This window comes from Arachis hypogaea, chromosome 16 (assembly GCF_003086295.3).
Source record: "Arachis hypogaea cultivar Tifrunner chromosome 16, arahy.Tifrunner.gnm2.J5K5, whole genome shotgun sequence".
In the NCBI taxonomy this organism is placed as follows: domain Eukaryota; kingdom Viridiplantae; phylum Streptophyta; class Magnoliopsida; order Fabales; family Fabaceae; genus Arachis; species Arachis hypogaea.
Window position 1 is genome coordinate 19,935,386 of NC_092051.1, and position 12,324 is coordinate 19,947,709.

Here is a 12,324-nt window from a genome sequence, read left to right on the forward strand (position 1 = left end):
CTTGTACTCTCTGTAAAATATGCTGGGAAACTCATGCATGTTTTGTGACCATAATATAAAGTGAGAGATATGTATGAACATGTATGGAATCAACTAAACATTAGAAATAAATAAGAATTATTAAATAAATAAAATTCAATAACGAAAAGGTTCTTGTTGTGAGGGAGCATATAATACCGAAAATGGGTTGATATAGAGGTAAAAAATATGACTCTCTTCCACCAATTTATGAAAGCTTTGTTGGGTCTCTATCTGATATTAGAAAGTGTGAATTATTCTAGAAAGATAAGTAGCACAGATTGATAGAATTGAAGTAGAACTAAAACAATAAATTAATTAAAACTGGATATGAAAGATTAATAAAAGAAAAATGCAGATACCTTTTGGGGAAGTAAATCTTCTAGAGATACACAAATGTAACTATTTTATTAAAAGTAACATGAATGAGACTGCTGAACTGGACAACAACATTAATAAACTTAACCGTATATGTTTATAAATGCAAACATCCTTATAGTGCTGTATAAAATGCAATTGAAAGAAAAAAAGAAGGAACTGATAACTCAAGGATGAGCATTGAGTAAAAAATATAAAATATAATTTTCAAAATGATGATTGTAACACCCTACCACAAAGAGTCTTATCTTAAGTCATAAAACTGAGGTGGCAAGGTATTACAACCTCTAAAAGTAAAAATATATATTAATAATAATTGAAAGGAATTTATACCGAGGAGTCTTTGAAGAAAAGATAAACAAAATGTTAAACCGAAAAGCGCAACACTCACGTGAACGTTAGCGTAAAACAAATAGGATAAGAGTAGAGCAATATATATATATAAGAGGTGACTTCCAAGGATATGGATAGCAAAGCTTCTAACTCGGTTAGCTAAGTTAAAACCGATCAGAGCATATATAAATACATACATATACACAAGGATAACCCAAAATACCCAAAATACTGTTTCTGAAACTTGTTTCTCCAAGTCAACCTCTAGGAGGGACAAAGCATAATATATAAATAGTGGAGAGATAAATGTATTCATATATACAATATATCAAAACATAAACCCAAAACTCAAGAATCCTTTGCTGACAGATGCTCCCAGAATGCCTCAGCGAGGTGCCGCTTGACCTGCATCTGAAAATCATAAAATATGTATGGGATGAGAACTGGAGGTTCTCAGCATGGTAACGGTGTCCACATAACTAACATATAAGGTCCCGGGAAAACTGAAGGTGAACCTAGAACTTTCGACAATAGATTCAAACTTAAAGCTAACATTTTAAACCATAAACAGGGTGAGGTATCTAAGACTTCTTGGTTCCATCTCAAATCCTAACTTAACCCCTAAGCTCATCATCCTTTTATCCAATCCTTCAAAACACCGATGCACAGACAAACAAACAGACAAGGCAAGCACAAGTAGATATTCAAATATAGCAAATATAGCAAATAAGCATATATATTCAAGTAAGCAAACCCAAGTAATGCAAAACCAAACAAGTCACATAAATGCATATGATGCATGCCTTTCCTACTGGCCGTGAGCTTACGTGTTGGTTACTTTGCCAAAACCCGACACATCCGGCAGCTAACCTGGATATCATCCTCCCAAGCCGGTAGGCGGTATACCACCACGAACCCCACCATTGCGAGCGGTACACCACCACAAACCTCGCAAGGTCTTCAATTGGAAAAACAACACATACATGTGGGTGGTACACCACCACGAACCCCACAAAGCATTTTCTTTTAAAAATATGTGGGCGGTATACCACCACGAACCCCACATCACATTCACTTTCAAAACCTGTGGGCGGTACACCACCACGAACTCCACATACATCTCGACGCTGGGCAAGCGGTAAACCACCTCGAACCTTGCCAGGTCAAGTTCAAAACTATTTCATTTTCAAATTCATTACAAATTATTCATTCATATACATTCATAATCATCCAAGATCATTCATTAAGGCTAGATTTATCATATACATATCACATTTTTGCACTTCTCATTCATAATTCACCATTAATCAATCATCCAACCATTTCGGTTCCATATCACAAAATCATCATCAATTATCTTATACCTCATAGACTTAGAATTCAACTCATACAAATTCATTTACTCATCATCAATATATCACACATTCCTGTAAACCTCATTACTCAACACAATCACCCTCAATAACTCATCAAATATTTCAACAATTCACTCAACAAACTCTAACATAAGTCACTAATCCACAACCACACATATCAATAATTATTCACCTCAAAATCACCAAGCCTCATAAATACCACAAATATCAATCATCAACAGCATCAACAATCCAATCTTATCTTATGGTCAGCTAAACTATGTTTTCACGTTACATTATATTTTAATTACGAAAAACCAAAATAATACATTGGCCGATTTTTTGACAAACCCAAAACACCTCAAGCATTCACCGTACTACAAGCTCCTCAACTTCGGCCCCTCACCAACGAAACCCAGCATCCAAAACTTGATGTCAAGCTTCCAAATTCTCAAATTGACTCCATCCAATAATCAATTTCAATCTATTATCATAATTACCACTATAATCAAAATAGAATTCACTAATTCAACATTACACAAAGGGTTTGAGGGTACTTACCTAATGCACAGCACCAATGAGCTAAACCCGACAATACCCGCAAGCTAATTCGACCCTAAACACTAAAAATACACAAAAATTCAACATAATACCCATTGAATTTTGAAATTAGGAGAAGAGAAAATTGAAACTGGAAAGTTGGTTTCTTACTGAATTGTTGGATGGGTTTTGTAGAGAAATTCAAGATGAACACGTGGCCGCTGACGGGTCGTCAATCAGAGCTCCGGATTGAAAGTTATGGCAAATTGAAAATGGAGCAAGGGTTTGGATATGGCTTCTTCTCTCTCACCTTGTCTCCCTCCACTTTCATGATGGGTTGCTGTTTATGAGGCATCACTAAGTGTGGAGTGTGTTTTTAACGGTTGGGCTTGGATTCATTTGAGCCCGGTTCGACCGGTTCAGCCCGTTCAGCATAATCTTGGGCCAAATTTTTTAAAATTAGTATCAAAATTAATATTTTAATTATTTCTTCCATTCTAATCTATAAAATTCAGTTTTCCTAATTTTTTGATTAATAATTAATTTATTAGCTAATTATTTACTAATTTTGCAGGTTTTACATCCTACCCCCTAACAGAAATTTTCGTCCTCGAAAATTCGCTCTCAAATATTCACATCCGCTCCTTTAGATTCAATCGATCTCATATCATTCATTCTATTATTCACCAATATCAATTCAAATACTAGTTCATATTCTCCATTTTCATGTACAAGATCATAAACTTAATCAAATTCAGGCCTAACTCATACCATTTGTTTCATTCTTTAGCTTCGTCTAACTCTTTCTCAATGACTACATATTTCCTTATTCTTTAGGGGTGCCATTTAAATCAAATTAAATCTCAAATCCTTTCCGTCATCTCGAACACTAAACAATTTCTCAATCTATTCATCTGAGTAAACCCATTATAACCTAAACCACACATTGACACTTCTCATTCTCCGATCCTATACCAATCCTCAAATTATGCTCATATCCCAAGACTTCTTCCTCACGTCCCTACAGTTCTAGAGTCACCAAAATCACTGCGCTTCCGCAGCGCTACTCTGATTCTAAACCATTAAGGACTTAATCACCCGTCTACTCTGCCAGAACACTCCTTGAGTCTCTTTATCTCTCTAACTAGCACTATTGACCTTTACTCCAGCTGCATGAGTTCTAATCCCTTGGTTTCATTCATCACCAAGTCCATTACTGCCTCTATCACCATTCCTAATTTATTCGCTCCATCCCTTCAGCAGAAGCTTGCACAACAGCAGTAAGAGAATCAATCGTATTACCTCACTCGCATCCACGAGACACCATTTGGGTCTTGTCCACACCAAACAATTAATATTAAGGTGATCAGTCTTAATATCTAAAGTCTAGTGCTTCGAATTTCCAAAAGTATACTCATGAACATTTATGCTATATATGTCAAGCAAACATTCTAAATAAGATGTTCAAACACCCAGAGTATACTCAGAAGCATAGTCAGTCCATTCCTCAAGCTCTACAGGAACGCACTGCTCTGATACCATAATGTAACACCCTACCACACAGAGTCTTATGCTTAAGTCATAAAACTGAGGTGGCAAGGTATTACGATCTCTAAAAGTATATATATATATATATATATATATATATATATATATATATATATATATATTAATAATAGTTGAAAGGAATTTATACTGAGGAGCCTTTGAAGAAAAGATAAAACAAAATGTTAAACCGAAAAGCGCAACACTCACATGAACGTTAGTGTAAAACAAATAGGATAAAAGTAGAGCAATATATATATAAGAGGTGACTTCCAAGGATATGGATAGCAAAGCTTCTGACTCGGTTAACGAAGTTAAAACCGATCAGAGCATATATAAATACATACATATACACAAGGATAACCTAAAATACTATTTCTGAAACCTGTTTCTCCAAGTCAACCTCTAGGAGGGACAAAGCATAATATATACATAGTGGAGAGATAAATGTATTCATATATACAATATACCAAAACATAAACCCAAAACTCAAGAATCCTTCGCTGACAGATGCTCCCAGAATGCCTCAGTGAGGTGCCGCTTGACATGCATCTGAAAACCAAAAAATATGTATGGGATGAGAACCGGAGGTTCTCAGCATGGTAACAGTGCCCGCATAACTAACATATAAGGTCTCGGGAAAGCCGAAGGCGATCCTAGAACTTCCGACAATAGATTCAAACTTAAAACTAATATTTTAAACCATAAACAGGGTAACGTATCTAAGGCTTCTTGGTTCCATCTCAAATCCTAACTTAACCCCTAAGCTCATCATCCCCTTCTCCAATCCTTCGAAACACCGATGCACAGACAAACAAATAGACAAGGCAAGCACAAGTAGATATTCAAATATAGCAAATATAGCAAATAAGCATAGATATTCAAGTAAGCAAACCCAAGTAATGCAAAACCAAACAAGTCACATAAATGCATATGATGCATGCCTTTCCTACTGGCTGTGAGCTCACGTGTCAGTTACTTTGCCAAAACCCGACACATCCGACAGCTAACCCGGATATCATCCTCTCGAAAACCGGTGGGTGGTACACCACCACGAACCCCACATGGCGGGCGGTACACCACCACGAACCCCACCATTGCGAGCGGTACACCACCACGAACCTCGCAAGATCTTCAATTGGAAAAAACAACACACACATGTGGGTGGTACACCACCACGAACCCCACAAAGCATTTTCTTTTAAAAATATGTGGGCAGTACACCACCACGAACCCCACACAACATTCACCTTTAAAACCTGTGGGCAGTACACCACCACGAACCCCACATATATCTCGATGCTGGGCAAGCGGTAAACCACCACGAACCTTACCAGGTCAAGCTCAAAACAATTTCATTTTCAAATTCATTACAAATTACTCATTCATATACATTCATAATCATCCAAGATCATTCATTAAGGCCAGATTTATCATATACATATCACATTTCTGCAATTCTCATTCATAATTCACCATTAATCAATCATCCACCCATTTCAGTTCCATATCACAAAATCATCATCAATTATCTTATACCTCATAGACTTAGAACTCAAACTTATACAAATTCATTTACTCATCATCAATATATCACACATTCCTGTAAACCTCATTACTCAACACAATCACCATCAATAACTCATCAAATATTTCAACAATTCACTCAACAAACTCTAACACAAGTCACTAATCCACAACCACACATATCAATAATTATTCACCTCAAAATCACCAAGCCTTATAAATACCACAAATATCAATCATCAATAGCATCAACAATCCAATCTTATCTTATGGTCAGTTAACCTAAGTTTTCACGTTACATTATATTTTAATTACGAGAAACCGAAATCATACCTTGGCCGATTCCCCGATAAACTCAGAACACCTCAAGCATTCACTGTACTACAAGCTCCTCAACTTCGACCCCTCACCAACGAAACCCAGCATCCAAAACTTGATGTCAAGCTTCCAAATTCTCAAATTGACTCCATCCAACAATCAATTTCAATCTATTATCATAATTACCACTATAATCAAAATAGAGTTCACTAATTCAACATTACACAAAGATTTTGAGGGTGCTTACCTAACGCATAACTGCAATGAGCTAAACCCGACAATACCCGTAAGCTAATTCGACCCTAAACACTAAAAATACACAAAAATTCAATATAATACCCATTGAATTTCGAAATTAGGAGAAGAGAAAATTGAAACTGGAAAGTGGATTTCTAACCGAATTGTTGGGTGGGTTTTGTAGAGGATTCCAATACGAACGCGTGACCGCTGACGGCTCGTCAATCGGAGTTTCGGATTGAAAGTTATGGCGAATTGAAAATGGAGCAAGGGTTTGGCTATGGCTTCTTCTCTCTCACCGTGTCTCCCTCCACTTTCTTGATGTGTTTGCTGTTTATGAGGCATCACTAAGCGTGGAGTGTGTTTTTAATGGTTGGGCTTGGATTTATTTAGGCCCGGTTCAACCGGTTCAGCCCATTAGCCTAATCTTGGGCCAAATTTTTTAAAATTAGTGTCAAAATTTATATTTTAATTATTTCTTCCATTCTAAACTATAAAATTTAGTTTTTCTAATTTCTTTGATTAATAATTAATTTATTAGCTAATTATTTACTAATTTTACAGGTTTTACAATGATACTATGGATGTCATATCTGTGAAGCTATAACTTAGAGGTAATTATTGAATAACTTTTTACTGATAGCAAGTGAAGATCAAGAAGAAAAAGTTATTATTTCATCGAGAATCTAACAAAGTACTATATGTAAATGACAAATACATGAAGATGAAGTGTTATTCAATTAATGTTTATTGGTGGAGTAAACTGAGTAATGATTACATGAGAGAGTGTAGCTTGTGGAAGGGTAATGGCCTAGCAAACCATTGGTTATGAAGAAACCATAACAGACCGTGGAAAAGAAACCAAACAATTAATTTTGTTCATGTAAAAGCTTATAATACAAATAGAAGAATACAACAAAATTTTGAAATAGTAGAAAAAGATTGTGTTCATTTAAAAAGTTGAGCATGAGTGACTGAAGATGAAGTAATGTAATGAATTCTAAAAATCTGTAGTTGAAAGAGGAACGAATGATGCACGTGTGACAGAAAAAATCATGGTTGAAATAAGAAAATTAATATGAAATAAAGGAAATAATGTACAGTTTGTTTACATTGCATGATATTCAGATTTGTTATTCAATATCAATCTGTTATCTTGGTTACAATGTAGGGAGCTCATATTAGGAATATAAAAAGTTAGTAAAAACATTATTTTAAATATTATAGTACTTTGGATATCATAGCTTCCAAACTGTACCTTAAGGATAATTATTGTTTGATTAACTTGTGTCAGAAAAGAAGTAGAAGAAAAAATGTTGTGATTTTATCGAAAATGTAAAAAAGTACTATATATAAAAGACAAATATATAAAAATTAACTCTTACTCAATTGATTACTATTGGTGGAACTATGTGAGTAAAAAGTACATGAGAGGGTGTAAGTTGTGGAAGGTAATAGCTTAGAAAAGTATTGGTAACAAAAAAATAGAGCAGATAGTGGGGAAAGCAAAAGGCCAATTATAGTTTTTCATGTTGGAAAGTGAAGTTGTAGAGACGGCTAGTAGGTGTACATGATAACCAATTCATAAAAAGAAGAAAAATTTGTAAAAAAAGTCAAGTTAAAGTAGACAGTTTTTCTGAACGAAATGGAAAATTCATGATACATAATATTCAACAAATTTATTAAAATATCATTCAAATTAAATGCAAATTTAGCAGCAAAATAGATAAAGATATACATATAAATTTATAAGACATACTTGTAAATTTTTTCTTTTCAAATTCTAGACAGGTAATGTTTAGACTACTAAATATCTGTGTTAAAAAAGGTAAGTAATTTAATAAAAGAAATTAAGCATCGTTGATAGTGTAAAAGTGTATTTAACATTAATAAAATTTGATTTAAAGAACAAAAAAAAAATACAAAACCCTAATAATAGTTGCGAATGAAATAATTTATAATACATGCGCACAATGTAATATTAGAAAAATTACTAAATGAATCACATAATAAGCAATATGTATATAAAGATTCACCATTATTGTAATTATAGGTGAACATTCTAATATTTCGTGATTTTGGTTCATATATCCTACATTTATGAAACTAACATGATACATGTGGTAAGGTAACAAAAACGAAGGAAAAAAAATCCAATGAAAGATAACTAAACTTTTTTATATGCTGTTGTATAAGAGTTCATTTGATGAGTCCCATTCATAGAAATTGAACTGAAATGAGAAAACGATTAGTCATATCGAGAGACTAAAAACTAAATTAATTGCCTTGATTCTATTTTGATAATTTTAATTTAAAAACTTGAGAAAGAATAGCTAATAGTACATCACACAATGGAAAGATATGATCTATAGAAGAATTAAATAAACACGCATAACAATACATGATTGCGATTCAAGGAAATACATAACTTGGAGCTAGAAGTGATCATGAGAGTGAACTGATGATCGAGAATATGATGAAAGAAACTTAATTAAAACATAAGTAATTAACTAAATGCACGTCAATATAGTTTACATTGACAATATCTCTATAGACTAGGGACCTTCAGATGCACATTAGATTCATCATTAGGGTATACAGAAAATCCTAATAAAGTGCCATGGCTGAATCCATTAGACTTTGCAAGATGCTTCCAACCTCTAATCAGATATAGCTGAATCTTTCTTTTTTTATTCTAGCATAATCCCAGTTGGTATGAACATCCATTCTCGAGAACAACATTCACATTGTCAAGCTTGCTAGGAAAAGCATTATGTGAGAATCTGGTGGGCAGAACCTGTTTAAAAAAATGTTACTACTAAATTGTGAACCAAGTAAGAAAAAAGATATAAACTCTGGATAAATATAATCTGGTTGTATGAAACTTGTTTAATGCACCAAAATGCATTGTTAATTAAGTAGCACGTGCCTTTGGTATTAAAATCTAAAGTTTTAGCACGGCGGATATAATCTGACTTTAAGGGGGTGGAAGAACCTAAATCTATGTTAGATGTAGATCCTTTTTTAAAAGAGTCAAAGTTAAAACCCAATGCATTACCATAAAGAATAGGTAAAGGATAATCCATGGAGTTGTTGACATTATTATTAACTGAACCATAATAAATGAATCCTCATAGTGTTGGAATTGAAAAGAGTTGTTTGCGTTTAGATTTGTTGTCATTAGCTGATTTTGGACATTATATTGAGTAAAGGCAGAAAAGCTAGCACCAAGATCAACCTTTTGTATAGGAAAGGAACCATTAGTGCTACTATGTGGAGTTGAAATAATAGAAAAAAAATATGAGTATAAGAGTAAGCAGGGTTTGTATTTTGAGGTAACGAATGTGGTATACCTTAAAGGATATCTGCAATAGACTCATCTCCAGTAGGGTGGTCTATAATCATCTTGCACATGTTATTATCTTTGACCTTTAGCAAGACAAATACATCTTCCCCAACATACATTAACTTCAACCAACCACCTTTCTTAAGAGAGTAGAACTTCAGTAAATTTTTCAAACCAGACAGAATATAACCAAAAGTTTTGCCTTTCCCCAAATGTAGTTCTATTTGATTATCATTTAGATCAACAAGTAGCATCCTCTCCTTGAGATGATCTTTGTAGGTGCGATAAAAAATTGAAGGCAACTCGTACATTATCTAATACATAAAAAAATTAAAAGGTGTTTAAGTACTAACATACAAAATAATTATTGAAAAAGTACAAAATGTTGATCAAGATGTAAGTTGATGAGCAATCATTTAAGAATATTACCTCAAGAGGATCCACTTGCATGTAGAAAATTCTGTCATGGTCAAATTCGGAAGACATGAAATGAGTAGTATCCATTTTTGATATTGGTAACTAACAAAAATAAGAAGCAGATTTAAACGTATAATGGTATAAAAAAATGACTTTATATAAAAGATATGATATTGAAGAGACAGCCAGTATTGAATTTGAAGAAGAAAGAAACTATAAACTTAAGAAGTAGGAGGAACCTGTTAGTTGTTGAAATATCTCTGGAAAAAAAGGCAATGAATTGCAAAGGGCGGATGTACTTTTATATAGATGTAATAGTCTTATTAAAAATGGTAACGACTATAGTAAGTACATATAAGATATAAGATATAAATTACGTAGAATGGGGATCGGATAACCAAAAAAATCTGATATAAGTAATTAGTGCATGTTGTAAGATATCAATGTGTTAGGGGTAATGTCTTGAAGAATCAAGTCTAGTGAGAATAGTTGTACATGTACTCATTGCATAATAAATTAGTATGAGAATTAAAAATAAATAAATAAAAAAGATTAAATTTTCAGCCATTAAACTAGAAGGAGGTATAGTATAAAGAACTATTTGGTGAATAAAAGAAAAGGAGAATATAAATATAGACTAATCAGAGGTTATACATTAAGAAGAATATATAGAACTTGGGATTTTTAATACAAAATTTTAATTGTGATATGTTAGTCCATGCACGAACTGGTTGACATCATCTGTGAAATAAGTGTAATTAGATTTTATTAATTAATAAGAAAAGGTATTTACATGACATTTTGTCAAGAAGATGTCAAATAATAGTGCTCGTTGTGTTAAGATTTAAAAAATGGAGTGAATACAAATTGTAAATAAAGAAATAATGAAATCAATAAAGATAATAAACCTGATTTAAATATATGAAATTGAGTTAATACATAAGAACCAAGCATGAGTAACCATGAAGAGTTACATATGACATGGAAATTTGTCTACAACTTAATATAATAGAAGGACAATGAATTGTATGCATAACACTAACATTCTTATTGGAATAAAAGACACACTGAGACTAACTTAAAACATAACCTTGATGTGATTAAATCACAACAAGCATTATTTAGTAATCAAAATGAAACTGCTAAGCATAAGACAAATATTACAGAAATATAAGAAAGGTTCTTAAGAAGCTATTCTTTATGAAGCTTTGCAACATTATGAACTTCTTCAACTGTAATCTTTCAAGACTTAGTAGATGAATAGTTTTCAACATCTGGATAAACATCAATAAGACTTTGGGTACATGAAGCAGCCTTGATGAGCCCCTTTTTGGAGTTGAAAATGAATCAGTATTATCATCACCAATGATCTCAATGGAAAGCGAACCTGTTTGCTGTATAGAATGCAAAATTGCAATTAAATTATATAGTTAATTATAGTAGCATAAAATGGTAAGGAAAAATGAGGAATTAAGAATTTGTAACCTTGGGGGTTTCAATAGAGTCAGAGAGAATAGTAATAAGCTCAGAATTTTCATGGACCAAATTTTCCTGAAATAAAATTCAGAAATATATATAGAATAAACCAAGAATATAGATTTAAAGAAACTTGAAATCTTCGTAAACATACATTATATATCTTGTGTTTATCAAGGAATTTTGAGATGTTTGAATTATCTACACAAAGCTTAAGAACAACAATTCTGCCTGGTTGGAAAGCATTGATATCTTTCATCTTAACTGAAATCTTAAATAAGAAGTTTTTGTCAACGAAAGCATTGAGCTCTTGAGGATATTCATCCTTCAAACCTCCCTGCTTAAAATATAACATATGAATTGAATTAATGAGATAGAAATTGGCATATTAACAACAAAATAATAAATTAGAAAATAGAGAAAGATTTAAAAAATCAGATACAACCTTGTTGACATGAGACAGACGCATATCAGAAGCAGATACACCAAGGCATTTGTTAGCTTCTTTGTCATATAGTACAAAGGAGGTAGTATTTAATTCATCGGCAACTTTTAAATTTATAATAAATATAAACATGTTTGATGTTAATAAATAAAAAGTTTGCCATTGATGAAGGTTAAGGAAAAATAATTATAAATGTAGAACTATATACCTAGGAAACATGAGAATTTGGGAATGTGTCACAGGTAACACAATGGAATGAATTCTCATATTCCTTAGAGCATGAAAACAATGCTTGCAACTCTTGTACCACCATCCACTTTTATAGTCAATAGCAACAACAGTCCCATACGTGACATAGGTACCATTCTAGCAAAAAGATTAGATTTAAG